Source organism: Chiroxiphia lanceolata, chromosome 1 (genome assembly GCF_009829145.1).
Source record: "Chiroxiphia lanceolata isolate bChiLan1 chromosome 1, bChiLan1.pri, whole genome shotgun sequence".
NCBI lineage: Eukaryota > Metazoa > Chordata > Aves > Passeriformes > Pipridae > Chiroxiphia > Chiroxiphia lanceolata.
In genome coordinates, this window is record NC_045637.1 from 83,089,373 (window position 1) to 83,111,918 (window position 22,546).

Below are 22,546 nucleotides of genomic sequence, written 5' to 3' on the forward strand. Positions count from 1 at the left end.
CTGCCACCGTTTCTCTGGTCAGTGCCGGCTGCTGCTCTGCATCCATGGAGAAAACATCTCCCGGTATACTACAGACATTTAGTCCAGTCTAACACTGTTCCAAGTCTTTGCAGTCCCCCCCAGCCAGGGGCTGGGAGGCCCCAGAGGCCCCGAGGGGCTCAGAACCCCTTCCTCATGGCTCTACAACATGGTTACTTCTTCTAACAACCAAAACTACAACTTGTCTCTTCCGGTGCTTGTGATATGTTTACATTTTTTGCAGGAGCGCCCATTGGGCAGAATTTCAAAACTTCCAGGGGTTTCCACCCCTTGGGGTCTACCACTTTTCTTAGCCTCTGGAAGAAAACAAAATCCAAACCACTACACAACACTTCAGTTAGATCATCTCCACAAAGGGAAAAGAGGAGGAGGAGAGTGGGAATAACTAATTCAGCCTCACAGCTCATATCAGTATCCCCTGACTGAAGACTTCACAGTAGTGGTAAGTAGGCTTGCTAGCAGTGAGCTCAGGTTTAACATTCAGCAGAAATATACCTGACATTCAATACATCTTCCTCGAACATGATGGACCTGTATTATATGCAGCATTCCAGGTGATATATTAGGAGTGCCTGCTCCAATGACATTAATACTTCCATATTTCTTTGTGAAATACCTTGCCTGAAAAATCCTAGGATTGCTTTTGACATTTTCATGGCTACTTCACGGAGATGGTTCATAGTAATCTTATAATTGACTAATACACCTAGATCTTGCTCTTCCTCTGACATTTCCAACTAATGACTTTCCACGTAAAGGAGAAAATTCTTGTTATTAATCCTCAAATGCATGACCTTGCACTTTGCTATGAAATCTCATTCCATTTCCTTGTTTCAGTCCTCAAGGTCTTTTTTTTTTTGGTCAGAGCAAGATTCTGATCTTTTCCTGCACTGACAGTACATTTACATTACATAATCAACAGAATTATCTGGCTGAATTTAGTACCAAGGTCTTCAATGAGAACTTTTAAGTCAGACCTAAGACCAACCCTTCAGAACGTTGGTTTGTAACTGTCTTTGAACCCATATACCACTTTTTAATGTCATCTACTGTTGTCTTTTATTTATTTTGTTCCCTTCCTAAGTTAAATAGATTTTCCTAGTCTCACAAATCCTTATCAAAGAAATGTCCTTGATTTTTTTCAAAGAAAGATGTCAGACAAATGTCACAACCTACATGTGCTCAAACCATGTTTGCTTTTTTTTCCACTTGTCATTTACTGATTCTTTCTTTCAACATTTGTTCTGTAGTTCTGGGTACTCAATAAAGAAGTTCTTAAAATCCAAGATCGTTTCTCTAACCTTTCTAAAACATTCCCACAACATAAAATATCATCCACAGTGTATTTTTTTTCTCTAAAAATAGTCTTAGTCAGTTTTGCACAATTGGGTGTTAAAAAACATGAGGACCCAAACCATCCTGCACATTATTTGCAGTAAAGGCTACTTTTATGCAAAAGTCAGGCTGGCTTACTACTAGTATCATCTTTTAAGGTAAAAACCCAACAACTTTGCTCAGGTAGTTGTGGCATCTTATGAGCACTTGGAGGTGGGCTGAGCAAACTGCTTTGCTCCTGACCCCAGGGTGAGTAACTGAATAGTTCCCTTTACTTAAGATGTTTAGGACAAAAAAAAACATTTTTCAGATCTCACAACATGAAATCATATTAAAATTCAACACGATTTTTGGTTCCTTTAAGAGTCTTGGATGTTCTTGATAGCTCCATTTATAATGCATACAGTTCCTATGTATGCCCAAAGGGAACGTTTTTATGGCAATTAGATTCTTGACCACTCACATCTTTATCTTACAGTCGAAGGAAACTCTGGCCTTAGTCTTATCACATAGAGGTAAATTTAATTGGTCCTTAGATGATACTGCACTAATCACGATGAAGTGGAACTTGTTTGCACTGCAGTTCATCTGGAATCATGATATTTGTGTGAAGTGAACCTGAAAACCTAGGTGAAATGTACAGGTTGTGAACTCTAGCTAGCAAGCTCTGAATCATTAAAATAACATCATTTGAAGGCATATATCACAGTAAGTTATACTATGCAGGGAACTAACCTACAGGGCTGTTTCTTAGAAATGTCTGTATGCTGTATGTCCTTTGGTGGAAAAAAAAACTCTGTATTCTTTAACAAGCTATTTTTGTCATAAACAATAACATCAGTTTACAATAAAATTCTGAAGAAACAGCATTTGTAAAATGTAATTAGACAGTAACAGTTATTAAAAATATTCAGTCCAACGCATATATGACATCAGCCAGTGGGGAGAAAAAAAAAACACACAAAACCCAAAAAAACTATATTTCTTCATAAATCAGCAGCTATACCTCTTTAGAACTTGAATAGGCTCTAGTAGAGACAGAGTTTCTGAGCAGAATAAGAAAGACCTAAATTATCCCTAATTGTGGTTTGGTATGTAAGTGATTTAAACGCCTAAGCCACTCTTATGGTGTAATATGCCTGTTTATGTAGATAATATATTCTTTCTCTAATAACTGCAGTGATATTTCTTAAACACAAGCTTTTTTAACAAGAAATACAATGGAAGAGAGCATATTTCATTACTGTTTTATTTTAAAATGTTAAGAAAAAATAAATAACTATATTCATGGAGCACTTGCTTTATATCAAAGTACATCCTGAACAGGCTTTCTATTGAATATATAATTGAAATATTTTGTTATTTATTTATTACTGTTGGCTATGAGGCTTTTGTTAAACATCTCAGAAATAAAAACGTACGATCCCCCCTCGCTCCCCCTCCCCATCCGCCCCTAGGCATTTACAGGTTTTTTTCAGGAAGCTATTAGGATTATGAAGAATGACTAAGAAAATTAATTAAAAATTCAATATACACAAAGGGTTGTAATTTACAACCCATCAGGTTAAAAGTATTTCTCTTAGTTCATAACATGTTCCACATGTGTTAAAATTCAAGAAAATTAGTCTCAGTCCTATATATTATATTTCATTTTTTCATTAAAAAGTTACTTAAATGCTTTCATTAAGTGGAACATTTATTTAGATATTAAGGGAAATTATTTCTAATATGCAAATGATCTATTTGACACCAAAAGGGGAAAGAGGCAGTAACAATTTTAATTAAAAATTCAATCCTTACAGGATTTGCCCTCACCAACTTAGAAATATTGCACAGATACTTTATTAAATTGCAAAGTATCTGGTTAAAAGCTATTCACAATGTTATGTGACAAATCATCCCTCTCCACACTAGATCCAGTTCCTACAAAAGTCAGCGGCAAAACTCTGACTCTAGAAGGTACACATTTGATGTATGATATCACAATAGTTTCCTCAATAACATAAAATTATGTGTTCTGGGCTTGTTTTAGATCTGTCTAGATGGATGTGCAAAGAAAGAAGAGGAATGTGACATACACAGATACATCTGTTGTCCTCTGTGCCAAACTCTCGCTGTCCCTACCAAGGGAGAGTATATCCATGACACATATGCTTTTTTCCCCTCTCCAGAGCAGGGAGATGGAGGTAGAAGGTGGAACAGCTGAAGCACTTGCATTATTTTCTTTTTATGTTGTAATGTGTTTGTTTTGCCTGTCTTGTCTTATGGAAAGGATAATACTTTCTTACTGGGAAAATCCATCAGCAACATAATGACTTGGAGTTAGCAGAGGAAGTGGATGCAAACTGAAGAAGCTGTGGGGACATTTGGAAGCGTTTGAGTTTGCAGGGTCAGAATACAATTAATGGTTGAGGCAGGAAGGGATCTCTGTTCCCTCTTGTGTTCAAATATGGCAAAGACATTTGGGCTCAGGGTGAGCACCACGTGGCTCAGACTTAAAAAAGCTTCTTCTCTCCCTTCTTCTGTCACTGACCTTGGGGCATGGTCTTATGTAACTACTTTCATATCTGAGTGTTGATTTTTTTCCTTTCTTTTTTTCTTAGCCCTTATCTCCCTCTCTTTTTGAACTGTAAGGTTTAGGAGAAGTAGTGTCTCATGACAGGTGTAGTTACACTGCACAGTGAAACTCACTTATCATCTAGGACCTATATAAGGAGGTGTAGTATCAATAATTAATAATCATGAACAGTGCCTGGTTACTGATTCATTAAAACTAAAATTTATCTTAATTTTAACTAGATCCTGAGATCCCTGTAGACAGGCCATACAAATCTACTTACAATCCTGCCAGCCATTTGACTAGTTCATATTATCATTGGACTTAATCTTTCCAGAACTAAATGACCTCGTGCACATCAGCAAAGGAAATAGATTGACATCAGCAAAAACTAGGGCAGTGTGAGCTGTACCCGAGCTGGTAAAATATCATCTTAGGAATTCTTAATTCCTATAGCAGTTTGTAATGTGGTATAAATCACATAAAATTGTGACAGAACATGGAAGCAATTCTCATTTTTGTACTTTGAAGGGATGAACCTTTCTTTCTATACTCAAGCAGCCTATGTATATAGTGTTAATGCTTCTTTTTGTCTAAACTTCTTAGGAGTAAACCTAAGAGCTAAGAAACAGTGGAACAGAGAAAGAATGTGGATATCTGAATCAGGCCATCTGACTGATCCTCCAGCTCTTGACTTGGGGAAAATTAATTTAATTTTTTTACCAATTCAGATAGTTTGAAACCTCTCCCCTCCCTCTTTTCCCAAGTTCCCAGCTCGCAGGGCTGTTTCTCATCCGGTTCCCCTCCCTCAGCCGTGACTGCCGGGCAGCGTTTTGCCCTCCCTTGCCCAGGCTTTCCTCGGGGCTCTCTCCCACCCGCCCGTGGCTGAGGGGTTCAGCCGTGCCCTGCACTGGGGCCACTGGAGCCGCTGGAACCGGTGGGGTCCGGGCGGGGCAGCCCCGGTTGCCCCACACAGGGACACCCTGGCACAGCTCCCAGTGCTGCCGCCACCAAGGAACCTGCGCTCGATATAAAGTAAGACTCAGAAAAAGGCGCAAATCAATTGTCTGACAGCGTACTTTGTATAAGAACCCAAAATTTCAGAAAATTAATGACAAAACTCATTGAGGTTTTGGAGATATGGGCTTTGTCTTTTTTCCTTTCTTTTACTGGAGGCTGTTATTAAAATACAAGTCCCTTTCCTTTTGACTGCTTTTTATTTGATCTTGCTCTGTGGACGGTTTTAACATTGGAAAGGTCTTTTTATCTCAACCCAAGGAAAGGGCAACATGAAAAAGTATGTGTTTGTTCCTTTGAGCAAAGCCTGTGCTATCGGGAGCTCTGCCTTTTGGGAGATAACCCTGTCTTTGCTTCTTAAACTCCATCTGAAGGGACAATGTAGAAGTCTGTGGTTTTACATGAGCTCACTTTGTGCAGGCAGGGAGTATTCCATCAGAGAGATGCCTGTATGTTTCGTTGGTACTGAGGTAGAGGAGTTGGAGACCCAGTAACTGTCTGGAACAAATGTGTGTATTTTGTTTTAGCTATTAAACTTGTCCTGTCCTGTCAGAAGGGGTCCTGAGGTGGCTGGTATTGTTTTCCTCAAGAGTGTAGCATATAAGCAAAGCATAAAACACACACAGAAAATAAAAGTAAAGAAAAGAAAAAAAAAAAAGAAAGTATAACAAAAGTGCCAAACATAGAGCGTGATTCCCCACTGCACCATATTTTTGGGCAATAATTTACATTGATGCACTTTGGATTTAATTTTCAGGAGCTCAAAGCAACTGGTTCTCTAAGTAAATATCTGTAGATACCCTTTGTCTAAGAATTTTTGAAAACAGAGCCAAAAGAGAGCAAAACAATAAGCCTAAATACTGTACATTTACTTTGTAATACTTTTCTCTAGTTTCAAGTGCTATATGCAATACAAATCAGAGATCATTAAGGCTTTTAATAATTTAGTGCTTTGGTGCTTAATATGTACTAATTGAGACTGAGGAAATGGTTGGCGTTACTTACCATTCTTTTTCTTTATAATTTTGTAAAATTGCACTGTGTAGAAGGCTTCTAAATTTACTAAAAGTCCTGAGTTTCCTAAAATTCAGATAAGAAATAAAAGAACAGTGGTTTAGATAATAATGACCTCCAGCAGTTAATAGAAATATGATAATTTTATATTCCAGTATCCAAATATCATCATCATCATCATCATCATCATCATCATGTCTAGGCTTCGCGAACAAAGATTTGGGAAGGCACTATCCACATTTGCTACAGGCACGCTGGTGGCTTATGAGGCCAATACGTGACAGACATATCCGATTGCAAAAGGCACAGCAGAAAGACTCCTTAGATGGTGTAATCTGCAAGACACGGTTCTTTCTGCGTTGCCTTTTTTCCTCGAGAGTGATCCTGCGTGAGTTCTCAAAGGAAACAGCAGCGTTATGGATGGTGTGTCTCCAGGCCTCCCAATTTGAGGCCAGAGTAGACCAGTTATGGTGATCAATATGGCCAAGGCTGAGATGTTGTTTCAGGGAGTCCTTGTATCTTTTCTTCGGGGTTCCTCTCATGCGGCAGCCAGTGGCAAGTTCACCATAGAGCAGGATCTTGGGGAGGCAGTGGTCCTTCATCCTTGAGACGTGCCCTGCCCATCGCAGCTGCGTTCTCAGTAACATGGCCTCAATACTTGTGACAGCTGCTTGCTCTAGTACAGATGTATTGGTCACATAATCAGACCAGCGGATGTTAAGGATTGTACAGAGGCAGCGTTGATGGAAGCCTTCTAAGAGACACAGGTGGTGGCGGTAGATGACCCATGATTCGGAACCATATAAGAGAGTAGACAACACTATGGCTTTGTAAACACCGATCTTGGTGCTTTTCTTCAAGTGTTTATTACACAATACTCTTGTGGAGTTTTCCAAAAGCACTGTATGCCTTAGCTAACCTGTTGTCTATCTCTCCGTCAATCTTACCATCTGAGGAGATGAGGCTACCAAGGTAATTAAACTGTTGGACTGATTTGAGCTCTGATTGGCCAATGGTGATGTGGGGATGATGGGGGACTTCCTGAGGTGCAGGTTGATGGAGGACCTCTGTCTTCTTTAAGCTGACTTCCAGCCCAAAGAGCTCAGTAGCATCTGCAAAGCAGGATGTTAAACACTGCAGAGCTGCTTCTGTGTGGGCAACAAGGGCGGCGTCATCAGCATAAAGCAGCTCCCGGACAAGATGGTTTAAGGTCTTGGTGTGGGCCTTCAGTCGCCTTAGATTGAATAGGCTTCCATCAGTACGGTATCGAATGTAGATACCGTCCTGATCATCGAGGTCTGCTGTGGCCCTTTGGAGCATCATGCTAAAGAAGACGGTGAATAGGGTAGGAGCGAGAACACAGCCTTGTTTCACACCATTCTTAATTAAAAAGGGCTCAGAAAGTGTGTTGCCATATCTGACTTGGCCGTGCTGATCCTCATGGAGTGAGATGATCATTTTAAGGAACTTGGGGGGACAACCTAAACGTTCCGAAATCTGCCAGAGACCTTTTCTACTCACAGTATCAAAAGCCTTGGTGAGGTCGACAAAGGTTACATAGAGACCTTTGTTCTGTTCCCTACACTTCTCTTGCAGTTGTCTGTGGTGCTCCTGTTGGCTCTGAAACCACACTGACTTTCAGGTAGAATTCCTTCTGCTATAGTGGGTATTAGTCTGTTCAAGAGTATTCTTGCCAGGATTTTGCCAGCAATGGAGAGCAGAGTAATACCACGATAGTTTGAGCAATCTGATTTAATACCTTTCTTCTTATACAAAGTGATGATGACAGCATCACAAAGGTCTGATGGCGTATCCAAATATATATCTTAGTATTTCTACTATTTTCCTATTTATAGTCTAACTGAAACAAACAAACAGGACCAAAACTTCTGTTTACTCCTTTAATATTTCTTTGGATAAATTGGATCTCCTAAAAGAAAAAAAATAAAATTTGTGGCTTTTGTTCCTCACATAAACACCATTGAAATTCTGAACATTTAGAGATCTTTATTCCGCTGCTTATTAGAGGTGGTCAGGAACTTGATAAATGTTTAAGAAGAAAACCAGAAATAGCAAAAAGTAACTGTCAGTGCAGTACAGTCATTTAGCTGTTGTTGTTGTTATTCAGTCTTTTTATAGCTTCAATTTCAGCATTTCAAAATGCATTTTCATTATGAACTAGAATGAAAAGATAGGATTTGGAAAAATCTATTAAAAGTTCAGAGGTACATTTGCTGCAGGCATGAAGAGTTTTCATTTGTGTCAAGCTTAAACCTTATTTATTTATACAGTATTGTATATTAATGTAATAAACTTTTATTAGAATAAAAGTTAAATTGTAAATAATTTAAACTGTGGAATTAACACATGCACTAATCAAATAAAAAAATCATAATTATTAATTTGGAGTCTTTCCTACAAAATATTTAATCAAGATGATGATCAAAAAAATCACATCTATGTGATAAATCTTCGGTGTTCAATTCTTCCTTCAAGAATATCTCAAGCTGCAGAAGCACACATGCAGCACTTGAGGATGAGAATGGCTTGGCCTATGGGAAGTACCTTGCTTCATATTATTGAAGCAACAGTGGAAAATTAATGTCGTTCTCAGCAGTAACCCAGTCAGCAACATGTGCTCTAAATGAAATAGAAGAAAGAAGAGAGTGTATGCCATGCATCACACTGATTGCACTTTTGTGTAAGGACTCACTTTAACCCCTGTGCTGAAACCAACATACATGAAATCTACCACAACTGAAATGGACTTTTCTTTCTTTTATCACTAAACTATAATTACACTATCTGAGCCTGATATTATAATTACAACAGCTCAATTCCCTTAGGAAAACCCATTCATTTTAACTTCCAAATGAAGTTCAATGGAGTTAACTTCAGCAATGATCAAGAAGGGAATGAGAGAAAACTGAAAGGAAATGTTAATGTCACAGGGGCTTGTGGGGGAGGTTAAGGTTTATTCTGCTGTCAAAAAATAGCTAACAATTTTACGTGTTTAGGAGTACCTAACCAGTGAATCTGTTGAGTATTAAGGCTTTTTTTCCAGTGTTGTATGGTTTCAAAAATGTTGTAGCCATTCCAGTCATGGATGGTCGTTACAAGGCACCAAACAATGAGAAAGGTATATCTGCACAGTCCTCTGCATGCTGATACATGTAGTCTGGTGCTTTCCAATGCAGATGAATGTGAGTCAGCTCAAAATCCAAAGTCATAAGCCATTTTTAGAAAGATGCATCTTGGTTAGCCAGGCTGCTTCTCCCCAGATACTTTGTGCTTTCAGAGTCTCTAGACAACTTGCTTACTCTGCCTTTTCTGAGAGTGGGACATTGGGGATGACTGGGGAAAAGGCAGGAGAAATCAGAGCACTCTAAACTTTCTTTGTTCTTTAGTATTTTTCTTAAGACTGTACCTCTTAGGGGAATATGCAAGAAGAGGGAAATATTGTGCACTACTTTTCCTTTGCTTCCCATGTTCTTGGAACAGTCTGAAAGAAATTATTCCTCCCTAATGGCTCCAGCAGAGGCAAGACGTCTGTATCCTGCCCTTAGACAGATTGTGACTCTGAATCTAGCCCATACTGGACAGTTTTGGAGATTTTAACAGACAGATGCAGACTTTGAAAAAAATACTACCTGCAAGGGCCAAAACTCATAAGGTGTAACAGGTTTAAACTACTTAACTTTAAGGAACAGTGATAGTTTTCCACATTTGAGAAAAGACTTAGGAGTTGTAGCTACCTTAGTAGAGCACATGAAATCAGTTTCCCTGAGTGATGTTAAGTGGATGTGAACTGAGAAATGCAATGTTTATTTTCTTCCTAAATGATTGCGACATTAAGCACTAGGGATAGCTTCCTCACCTCCAGTGGCTCCTAGCAGTTATACAGTCTGCATAGAAGTATTACGTTGTGCTGTCTTTTTCAGCTGTAATGGCAAGCCCTTCCACCTACTCAAAGTTATCTATATGCTGAACTCATGCCAGAAAAAAAAAGAACACACAGAAAGGTAGTTGAAAGCCATGTTTGATTCCTCTTCCTCAGGCAGCGCTTCTGTCATGCCAAAAGAGGTACAATAGGATTAATGCTGTTACCACCACTGTAAGTGATCTTCAGCTGAGGCACCACAATGAAAAAAACAACTATTCTGTCAAAAAAGTTAACACCTAAAATGGTATTTCAGTTTTCCTCATTTCTGTTAATAGTCATGAATTTTGAGGCATGTTAATATTGTTTAATGTAATTTAAAATAATAAATCTGTATAATCAAGCATCATATTTCCATGGTATTAGATTGTCTAGTTATGCTTTTATCACTAGCAACAACATTTGACTCCCATAGAGAATGTAAGTGAAAAGTTTGAAAGGCCGTGCCTTTTTTATGTTATTTTTTAGATTATTTTGGAGCCAAACATAGGAACATATCTGTTTCTGGGTGATAAACATATTGACTTTCTTCCCTTCTGGCTATGCCAATTCTTTAATCAGGTGACTCTTTCACATCATGTTTCTTACTTCTTGTTAGTCTAATGGGGACAGAATTATTTTTAATACAATTTTAATACAGTTAATTCTTTTAATAAAATAAAATACAATATTTCTGTAACAGACAAGTTTACGATCATCTGTGTCTCAATATTCATTTCTCCCTCAAGTTTCTTTTCACAAAGAAATATAGTATCTTGTTGACCTTCACTATCATTCAGGTTTTTGTCTTCTGTGCTTTAATTCTGACATTTGTTCTGCTTAGTACCTTTGCTGTTCTTTCTGTTTTCTTTGTTCTCTTTCTGTACCCTCTATATGCTTATGGTTTTAGTGATCTGGAAAAATGCTCATCTGCAACATTCCTAAAGCTTATACTGATGCTACAATTCCTCTTAGTTTCAGATTTTAGGAGTTTAAAAAATTTTAGGAGGGATTTGCGTATACATTTTTAAAACAATTTTTTCAGATCTCTCTTTGCCATGTTCCCATTAAAAGCCATTCTATTCTATTTCTTGGATCACCACTCATTTTGGTTTTTTTTGGGGGGGGGGTTGACCTCGCTACATAGCTGCTTTCAGTTGCTTTCTGTATCTCACATAGCTATTCTCATTAATTCTAAACTTTCCTGCCATTATACTGAATTCTAAAAATAGCATTCTGTAATTTCACTGCCTTGGACAAAAATATTAAATTATTTGAAATTATCATGTATTAAGGGCAAAGGATGATAAGCTTCTGTGCTAGATAGAAAGTTAGTACCATGGTAAAAGAGTGTTTGACAATAGATGATGTGTTTGTTCATTAATAATGATCTTCCTATTTCCTTCTTGTAGAGGTCTGGGAGACTAGGTAAGAACATTTGTGCTCATGTGTGTATATATAGAAGAGGTATACTTAGTATACCCATATATATAAAAAAAAACCCCAAAACCAAAAAACCTGTGAGGCATGGTAAGCAATGTCCCTAGGGTTTTTCCAGTCCTGGGTCCATGGAATATCAGTCTGATTAACTACTGTGCCCTAATGAAGACACAGGCATCCTGCAATCCAAGAGAAGACTGTGCCAACACTTTGTCTTGTCCAGCACAGTACCTCCCTCTCTGTCGTGAAATGCTGCATGGCTTCAGTAAATCATAGACATGGGTATATTTGCCATGTGGAATGCAACCTTTTCTTTGATGTTACCTACGAAATAAAGTGTGCTGACTACTTACATTAGGTAAGGACTATATACAGTTGTGTAAATTAAAACTGGTTGTGATGGAAACTGTGCAGGAGCAAGAAGCTTTCCCTTTGCCTTTGCTGGGGATACAGATTACCCTGCACTAGAATAAAGCAGTGTCTTTCAAATTCAGGAAGATTTATTCCAGTTTAAGTAACGTTATTACACTATCAAAAGTATTTTTATCGCTTATGCAAAATTTTTGATTCCCTAGCATACTCCTTTTATTACCCCAAGGCCTTGCCGCACATTTTCCAACATTATTTTAAAGTGGATTGACTCCTTCTTAAAGAATAGAGCAAAATTCTTGGTGTTATAAAAGCACTGGACATTGAAGTTTTATATTTATCCTTGGGCTTACTAGAGATGGCAGGGAGATTGAGAACATCTCTATCCTACCCATGATTCAAACCTGATCTACAGGGATTGTCTTTTCTTTTTGAGAGAGAGATAATTCAGTCTGCAGAATTGAGCTTGACAGAAAATTTTTTGTCGATTATGTATGAAGCTTTGAGATATACTATTCTATCAACTAGGGAGCATGGATAAAAACTGCAAAATTCAATTGCTTTAAGGATCTTTAATACCTCAATATTGGACTGGATATTTTTCTATTGAAAGTCTAAAACTTCAGTTTGACTCACATCTGTATTACAAATGATTTACTATCATAAAAATAAATAAGTTTATTTTCATGAAAGACCAGAGATCAAGCACTCTACTTACTTCTGGAGTTATAAGTCACTTCTTCCAGCAGGACTCTGATTATTTGGTGGAGTTTTTCAACTTGTTGATTTTAGTTATTGCAGAAGACCTCAACAATCAGTCAAGTTTTTAGTTTTCAGCCCTAGAGACATGTAGAATACAATCATATAATCATAGAATGTTAAGGGTTGGAAGGTACCTTAAAGATCATCTAGTCCCCACACCTACCATGTGCAGGGACACTTCCCGCTAGACCAGGTTGCTCAAGGCCTTGTCCAACTGGCCCTTAACAGTGCCAGGGTTGGGGTATCCACCACCTCCCTGGGCAACCTGTTTCAGTATCTCACCACACTCACAGTAAAGACTTTCTTCCTAATATCTAAGGTAAATTTTCCCTCTTTCAATTTGTATTCATAAATCTTTGTCCTTGATCCAGAGCTTCTGACAAAGAGTTCCTCTCTGGCTTCCCTGTAGGCCCCCTTCAGATACTGGAAAGTTGCTGCAGGCTGAACAGCCCCAACTTTTTCAGCCTGTCTTTGTAGGGGAGATGTTCCAGTCCTCTTATCAACTTTGTGGTCCTCCTCTGGACTTTCTCCAGCAGTTCCATGTCCTTCTTATTTTGATAGCACCAGAACTGTACACAGTACTCCAGGTGGGGTCTCACAAGAGCAGAGTAGAGGGGTAGAATCGCCTTCTTGACCTGCTGGCTATATTCCTTTTGATGCAGTCCAGGATCCCATTTGGCTTTCTGGGCTGTGAGCACACACTGCTGACTTATGTTGGGTTTTTTGTCAACCACCACCCCCAAGTCTTTCTCCACAGCGCTGGTCTCAGTCACTTCTCCACCCAACCTGTAGGTGTGCCTGAGATTGCCCTGATGCAGGTGTAGGACCTTGCACTTCTCTTTGCTGAACTTCATGAGGTTTGCATTGGCCCATCTCTCAAGACTGTCAAGGGCTCTTTGGATGGCAGTCACAGACATAGTGGAAATGGGAGCAAATACCGATTCTTTGATATGATTTTTTTGGAGCCCGTGCATTCCTGTGTTCCTGCTGTAGCAACTGTGCAGGGACTGCATTTTCCTACATTAACTTTTTTTGAAAAGTGGATGGTTCCTAATATTATTTTCCCCCTCAGTAATATTTTAAGATAAAGAGCAAACTGAATATGGATGTCTTTTCTGGGTAAGAAGTTATAGAAGAAATAACTTCTCTCTGTCTATGATCAAAGTACTGGGAAAAGTACAACCAAACAAAGGGCATGAAAATCTCTGTATGTTTTGAGCTTCTAAATCAATCATACACAGATAGTCATAAACAGCAGATTAAAGTAAATGACTAACAAAAAGCAAGCTAAACTCTGACCTTTCATACAAAACTTTCCTAACATGCAAGGACTCAGACTGAGTCAGGAGCTAAACTGGTATAGTCCAAGGATATGCTTTGTAGTCCTGTCTTCTTTAATTACTGCAATGTCAGTTCAATGGTTCTGTGAATAAAGAAAGTTTTTTTTTTTCTTTTTTTCTCAAGCTAACTAGCATATCATCTTCCTTGGCCTGTTTACCCTCAGCAAAGAAAAACATGTTGGAGACTTCAGGCATGAAGTGCATGACATTTTGATGCTTTGATCTGACTGCTGTACACACAAGTGGTTAGGGCAGAAGTAAAACGTCTGGAGTATTCTAGCAAAACAATGTCTGTTGTGCCTGAAAATATGTGTATTTCTGTGTAGATGATCATAGGCATGCATATGTGCATATTATCTTCAAAATCTTTTATTTTTCTTCTATTTTTCACATCTTACATATCTTTTGGATCACTATCTGTGGAGTCACATCCCCTTATTTGATCCATTGCCCCTCTCAGATTATCATTGGCCTGAGTTTTAATATATACATATGGACTTTTAAAGCAACTCAAGACTAGATCATGAATTTTCTCCTTTTTATACAATTTCCGTGGGTCTGTCCACTGATGCATTGTTTAAACAGAATCCGGTATGAAAGCTTCTTGTAGAAAGTTAACAATAAAGAGAGAAAGGATAATAAGCTTTCAGTCTATTGTACACTAAGGGTAAGAAAACAGTGAGTGATATTCACCCCTCCACAGCCACCCCTGGGCCTCTGCCTGCAACTGTGAACTAAGGAAGTTCACAGTTGAAAGTCTTCCTAAAAACTGTAAAAAAGTGTAGCATCTAGACAGGTTAAAGTCATGATATATCAGCAGATTTTCAGCTGCACTGCCCAGCATTTGATAGGTGGCCAGTGTGAAATTCACAGACTTCAAACTGTATTATACATGTTTAAACTAAGATTAGAAAGGAGTCCAAGATAAAATATTAGATTAAATCCTACTGTGCAAATCAGGATAATCTAATTAATAGTTAATGATGATCTAAAGCCTTTAACGTTGTCAGTTTATTTCTCTTTAGATAAAACACAGCTCTCATCTCTAAAGTAAGTAGTAGGCTTTTATAACCTTATGCTTGGTTACTAAAAAGACACTGCAATGCATTAGTATCTATTAATAACATTGTCAGTACCATGAACAATAATCAAATAAGTTATCTAGGTGACTATATTTGTGAAGAATTTAACACACAGCATGCATCTACACCCACACAGGTTATCACAATGTGATACTTTTTATTAGAATATATTTTGAGTTGAATTAAGACTTTTATACTCAAATAACATCAGAGTGGATGCCCTAAGTCTTTATATATGTGTTAAACTTAAATATAAAAGCAAAGTAAAATGAAAACATTATAGCCCTGGAAAAAGTAAGATAGAATTGGAATTGTATGAATAAAGAATAAGAACAGTTCTTTATCTGTTTACAGGCATATTCTAAAATTCAAAGACCAAAATATTGTGTTCCATCTGAAATATAATGATCATGTGCAAAATTGAAGAACAAAATCAATTACCATGCTGATTTGCACAAATTAACAGACTTGCCAGTTTAAGGAACTGGCCATTATTGATGCAACTTTCTAATTGTCTCCTTTAAATTTGACAAAGTCGGACAGCAGTTACCTCAGAAGAGTCTTTTGTACTTGGCTGCTGTTTTCCACTTAGTAAACATTTACCTATTGATTATGTTTACTTTCTCCTGTTCCTAAGATGGTAAGTCTAATACCCTAAAATGGACAGGCATGTGTCTCACAGTCAGCATTATTATTTACAAGATTTTGTGAAAGTATAAACAGTGATGTTGTGTTTCCTTTAGTAACAAATGACTTATGCTGGGACATTTTAATAGTTTTGTATTACCTTCTGACATGAGATCCATTAAGATGTCACAGCTACAACTGAGTTCTTATAATCTCTTTCACCTCAATTTGTGTTTTGGGGAGGGGAAGGATATTGGATCAGGCGCGCTCCCAGGGTATGGGATGAATTTGTTATGATTGGCACATACAAGGAAGACATTTCATTCACTGCTTGATCTTCAGCCTATTGAGGTCACTAGAAGAACTTCTATTGACTCAAGTGGTGCTGGATCAACCTCTCAGACAGTTGATAAATGTTATCTAGATCTTGTCAACAGTAAGAAAAGGAAAGTCAGTGTGAGCTACAAAAAACTGCACTACTTTTCTCTGAAAAGAAAATGTCTCCTTCCAACTTGTTTAAAGCAGGGAAACTTTCAGCAACCAACAATAATTAGAAAATAATGACAAAGAAATCCTTTTTCTTAACTCCTTTTTTGTCCTAGTTTCTCCTCTTGCGGTTTCTTATTGAATATTTTTTGCTGCCTCTTTTCTTTGTCACATGCCAGGCTCTTCAGCTAACTTTCAGGCTCCTAAACATGCCATTCAGTATTTTTTCACCCTTTCCCAAAAGAGTTTACTCACCTCCCACCTCGCCACCTCTTCACAGATTTTTTTGGGGTTTTTTTTTGCTTTGACCTCTGTCCCATCTTCTTCTTCTGATAGTTTTGTGTTAAATTGTCTGTCCTTTCTTTGTCAGTGGTCGCATCAGGTCTCAGGAGTGAAATATCTTTGGAACACTGAATTTTTCAAATAATTTTGTAAGTAACTTAAAAGCCCTGTAATTTCCACTCCCTGCTACATCATTTCCCCAAACTATTACCAGACAGTAACAGCCAGCACCCTCTTTTAGAAATTTGATGTAAAGGAGCTTTCAAGAAACTGAAAGTATTAAGAACAAATTCCTTCTTGTCTCTACCAAAATAAATAGGCTTTTGGTTCTGTGATTATGTATCAGATTTAGCACTATAAATATTAGCTATGAAAGTGAATTAGCTTGTCTACTCCTGTCACACTTTAGTTTACAGTAAAACATTCTTATGTCTTCTGTTTAATCTAATCTAATTTCCCATGAAAACTTGAGTTGTATCCTTAACCTGAGGGAATTTCTTCCAGTCTGCAAGAGTTGTTTTGTCTTTCAGTATCTACTGAAAACTTTTAATGAATGTTAGAGACCCGTAACTTGAAGTTACTATGCATAACAAGTGAATCCGCAGTATTAATCTGTGGTGTCCTAGGAATTAATTTGGTATACACAGATAACTGTCCCCAAGTTAACTTGGAGGATGATCAAGAGACAACCCAGTGCCATTAGTTTTGGGTTCTTGAAGCCATGGACCATTTGCTTACAAAGAAAAACATCAAGACTTAAAAGCATACAATTACAAGATCAGCATGCAAATCCTGTTAAATCTCACAGCATGTAAAGGTTACCAAGGTGCATATTACAATTTTCTATGAACATGCACACACACAAACACAGAGACAGAGATGTACGTTTGTTTTAAAGGACTTTCTTGTGCCCTAGCAAAAAGGGGAGAAGAGGTAAATCTCCTTCTGTATCACAACCTGTAATGTTCTGCACTGCTTGTCATCACAAAATGGCAACTGGACTGCATGCAGAGATGGTTTACATAACTTTGGATGCTCCATTAACAAACAGAAGAGTGTAACAGTACGAGTGTGATTGCTCAAATATTGTGCTGTTGTGATGCTGGAACACTTCATAGTCATTGATTTTTCTGTCTTCAGCAAGTATTAATATCTGAAAAGGGTTACCTAGCTACACAAAAATTAAGCTGATGTTCAGTACCAGCTGTGTACCTTGGCCCATGCAAGAACATTGGTTCCCACAGGATTAATACTGGGAAGCTGTCAGAGTATATTGCTGTTCCCTTCCAGTCTTGACAGGCAGGCTTTCCTTTCCTCTTTCAAAACCAAGGTACAGGGATACAGAGGTAGAGGGATGGGGAATTGCATGTGTGGGTTCCCACTTCAGATACAAATTTACATATAATTCTTGGGGATTCAAACCAGATGACACAAGGTATGTTGAGTATGGTGGGAAATTGGATGGGTCTCAATTACACAGCTAGCCTTCCTACTTCACTGGTAGTCATTGTCTGTGACGTTCTAATAACAGAAAATAGTTTAATGTTAAGACACATTCGCAATTGGAGAAGACTTAAGTTTTCTGTTACATTATCATTTTAAGTTAAAGTGCAGAGAAATTCCTACAGAAGAAATGCCAGGCTTGTCAAGTTATGAGTTTGTCATGAGAATAGGAACATGGAGCTACCTGTAGATGCAGCAGCAAGAACTTTTTTCTTTTCTGAGATTTGAATCTTTATTTGAGATTTTAAGATATCTTTACATGGGTTTAGTGTTTATGAAATAGAAGAAAGGGCAATGTTCAAAAGTTTCTTGCACAGTTCTGCATGCATATCTCCATCCTGATCTTCAAAAGATGCTCTTGTTCATTTATTAAAGGGAGTCAGCCAACAGCATCAATATTTTGTGACTGCTGCAACTAATAGTAAATCGAAACCATCAAAATGATTTTCACTAGCAGAAACTGAATATAGATATCCAAAATGTAACAGCTAATGTGTTTGTCTTCTGTTTAACATCTTTCAGAGTGTGTGTGAACTCTTGTACTTATGCATCTTTCTTTTTATATATCAGCATTCATAAACTTCTTTGGAAAGCAGATAAGAAGCAAGATCATGATAAGCCCTGCTTTGAGTATTGGTGATAGAAATTGGTCATGCTGCCAATATGAAGGTATTTAGAGCATGTGCACCAGTGTAGTGCTTATGTTTTCTTCCTCCAAGAAACAGTTGCATGTAGCCTTATACTATTGGGAATATGAAAAAAGCAACCTTAATTTTATGCAGCTAATATTTCAGAAAATATCAAAGCAACTGATATGGTATTGAATGAACTACAGAGTACAGTCTGAGTTACTTTTGTCTTTCTATACACATGAGAAATTACCAAAACTATCCCACTACTTTAAGATAAGTCTCCTAAAATAATTCAACAGTACATGTAACCATCTCATGAAACTCATTTAACACTGTTGTCCCTGGACAGGAAATGAATTTCAATAAGGTAGATAGAATGAATTAATTTTTAACTGTTACCATGATACAGGTCTAGCTGCACAGCTGTTGTCCTTTTGTTCTCTGTAAGAGCATCTACTGAGGCACCAATTTTCAGGCTTTTGCCAGTCCTAAACCAGAAATTATCTCAAACACGGTGCATACATATCTACTGTTCTTATTCATATTCAGAGTCCTGTGAGTATCAATGAGTATAGTGATTAGTAAACTTTTTCTAACCAGACAGTATTTAAGTGAAGAAAGCATAAAGACAAAAGTGATTTCAAAGAAAGAGACAGCACACAAGACTCTTTAAATTGATGAATCTTTTACAGTGACCTGAAGTGGACCATAATTTTCAAAAAACATTTTAAAACCTTTGTAATAAAGTCCCCATGCTTCTGTCTGTTACTCATCTACTTGAGAAAAAAGGAAATGACCCTAAATTTCAACAGTACTTTTGTTTCCCTTGTTCTGGGACAGCAAGTGGGACAACAGGTGGGTGTATGAATGGATGGGTGGACAGATGGATGGATGGATGGATGAATTGCCAGATACAACCTAGAATTCTGAACACTAAGAAACCAGCTTTGTCTGAGTAAGTCAATTTGCTTGAAGACTGGCTTACCTCATCATCACTCAGGCATTAGCTTCTGTTTTCTTCTATACTTCTCAAATTAACCCCCCAATAATTTAACCAGCATCTGGTTTTCATAAATGTTTTAAGTGTACACTTAATTCCATGACAGCTATATTCTTGATGATAGGTTATATTCCTCAATATATTTTAACTAGGTCCTAAAGGAGTGTTGGGGTTTTTTCAATATAGGTTATAACAATTGAAATTTTAATAGTATGCTGTACATTGTTTCTCTAAAAATCTTATCACTCTTTGAGAATATCTTCATGGTATGTTCTATATAATATGGATAAAGTTGATGCCAGTGCACTCACTTCAAAGTGCCATTGATTTTTTTTTTTTTTAAGATTCCCTGACCTTCAAAGGACTTGGGCATGTGCTTAGCTTTCTCCTTTACGACCATGGACTTTCAAGTATGTGGAACTACAACACAGCTACATTTAAGCATGGGAATTTCTGTCTTCGTAGCTGGGCCTGGTTTTTAATCTCATCCAAGGTAGAAACTTTGGTCTATTATTCTATAATATTATGAAAAAACTGATCAGAAGCACGCAAAAAATGATCTAATACTTAGTTAAGTCAATTTCCATGTGTCTCTTGATTTTTGTGACATTTGGAAATTAGGTTATAAAAGCTATTTACTTGTCATCAAAGATTTCTTTCTTCATGACCTGTCTTATTCTGTTCTATAACTTGGAAAGGAATGCATAACACTGAATTATTTTAGACTGTGATGTTCAAAAGATCAGGATGAAGGTTTGAATACAAGACTGAGCTGGAAGAGAAGCTGGGCTGAGAAATACAGTGTATTACATGAAAATATCAACACTGCAAAAGCAGAGCAGAGGATCATAGAATCACAGAACCATTTAGATTGGAAAAAACCTTTAAGATCATCAATTCCAACCATTAACGCAACTCTGTCAAGTCCATCAGTAAGCCATGTCCCCAAGAGCCACATCTACATGTATTTTAATTACCTCCAGGGATGGCAACTCCACCACTTACCTGGGCAGCCTGTTCCAGTGCTTCACAATCATTTCAGTGAAGGAATGCTTCCTAACATAAAATCTAAACTTCCCACAGTTCAACTTGAGGCCTTTTCCTCTCTTTCTATCGCTTATTACCTGGGAGAAGAGACTGATCCTCACATCGCTACAGCCTCCTTTCAGGTAGTTGTAGAGAGCAATAAGGTCTCTCCTCAGCCTTCTTTTCTCCAGGCTAAACAAGCCCAGCTCCCTCAGCCTCTCCTCATCAGACTTGTGCTCCAGATGTTTCACCAGCTTCATTGCCCTTCTCTGAACAGGCTCCAGCACCTCAATGCTTTTCTTGCAGCGAGGGGCTCAAAATTGAATACAGAATTTGAGGTGCAACCTCAACAGTGCTGAGTACAGGAGGACTGTAGAACTTCCCTAATCCTGCTGGCCCCACTATTTCTGGTACAAACCAGGATACCACTGGCTTTTATAACCACCTGGGCATGATGCCAACTCATAATCAGCTGGTTGTCAACCAGCACCCCCAGGTCCTTTTCCTCCGTTCAGCTTTCCAGCCACTCTTCCCCCAACCTGTAGCGCTGCATGGAATTGTTGTGACCCAAGTGCAGGACTCAATATTTCACCTTATTGAATTTCATACAATTGCCCTCAGCCCATCAATTCAGCCTGCTCAGACCCCTGTGTAGCCTCCCCACTCTCCAGCAGATCAACACTTTCACCCAACTTGGTGTTGTCTGTGAACCGACACGGTGCACTCGATCCTCTCATCCAGATCATTAATAAAAATATTAAACAGAACTGGCTCCAGTAATGAGTCCTGGGGAACCCCACTTATGACCAGCCATCAGCTGGATTTAACTCCATTTACCACCACTCCCTGGCACAGACATCATTTTTTTAATCCATTGAAGAGGAGATGAATCCACCATGTGTGGAGCTGAATATAAAGGAAAATATATTTTGTGGATTTGAATTTTCTGAAAAACATCCACAGAAATCAGGAAGCAGTTGCATAATCCATCAGTCAGTCTGTGTTATCTACCACCACTGTGCCCATCAGAGATTGTGACTTTTATTGTAATTTTAACAGAGACTCTGGATTTTCAACTTTAATCTCATAGTGTAATCCCTTGAAGTCTTCCACTGTTAAGCATTGGTATCAATTATCAATCTTGTTGATAGCTACTAAAACCATAGTACCTTAAAGATTATGACATAGTAGATGCTTCTTTCTAAAACATGCTCTGAATTCTTTTGTTGAGAAGACACAGAGAGAGACGTGTGTGTGGTATGTGTATATATGCACAGAGAAGTTAAAAGGACTGTCTTTAACTGCTCCTTATGTAGGAGAGACAGAAAAGCAGAAGGGGAGACATTAACAGAGCAGTAGTATGAGGAAAAAATCTCAGCCCTACTAAGTATTCAGCACTTTGAGGAAAGAGTTTGCACCAGAATTCAGTGGACAATTAGATACAAGTTAATGGAAGGAGCTACTGATTCACATTTGTGGTAATTAAATAACATGAATCTGACAGACTGGCTATTGTGGACAGGAAAAGTTTCTTCTGTGATTCTATGATTTACTCTTTTAGCATATTTGCAGACTGGGGACTGACAGATTTGCTCATTCTTATCCCCACAGAATTTCTATTTAACATTTTAATAATTAGGCTGTGGGTAGAAGGTGAGTGAATGTCATCATTACCGAAAATAGGCAGACACAAGGGACGGGACAAAAGGCAAAGTTTCAGCTGTAATACAAGAAGCTTGGACTGAACTTTTCCAAAATTTGTAGCTACTTGGGATGATGCTAATCTTGATTTTTGTAATTAAAACAAAGCAAAAACACACGAGCTTATAAACGTGTTTTTAACAGTTTAGCTGCTATGCAAGTACACATAGCCATGAACTGCCTAAGCTTGTGGAAAAGATTAAAATCAAAAGTCATACCAAAAGCAGAGAGGAGCAAGATGAGATTTAGTCCATCTGACTTTGCTCTTCCTCTTATTAGTTCTAGCCAAACTCACATCCATTCCTGAGTAATAGATGGTTGTAGAGCCTGGCTTTGTCCAGTCATCCAGTCTGGCAGTGCAGGATCTTTTAATTGTGATCATAAGAAAATTAATTCTTCCTGACTAACCTTTAGG

The 22,546-nt window shown here is 38.0% G+C and overlaps 1 long non-coding RNA gene across 1 annotated transcript in view; it reads left to right on the plus strand.

Annotated features, from left to right (window-relative positions):
• The first annotated feature begins 370 nt into the window (after window positions 1-370).
• LOC116791025 overlaps window positions 371-22,546 on the plus strand; it is a 36,847-nt gene continuing 14,671 nt past the window's right edge. Inside the window, exon 1 of the long non-coding RNA XR_004358596.1 lies at window positions 371-481. This is a non-coding gene — a long non-coding RNA (uncharacterized LOC116791025). The remainder of the gene's footprint in view (window positions 482-22,546) is intronic.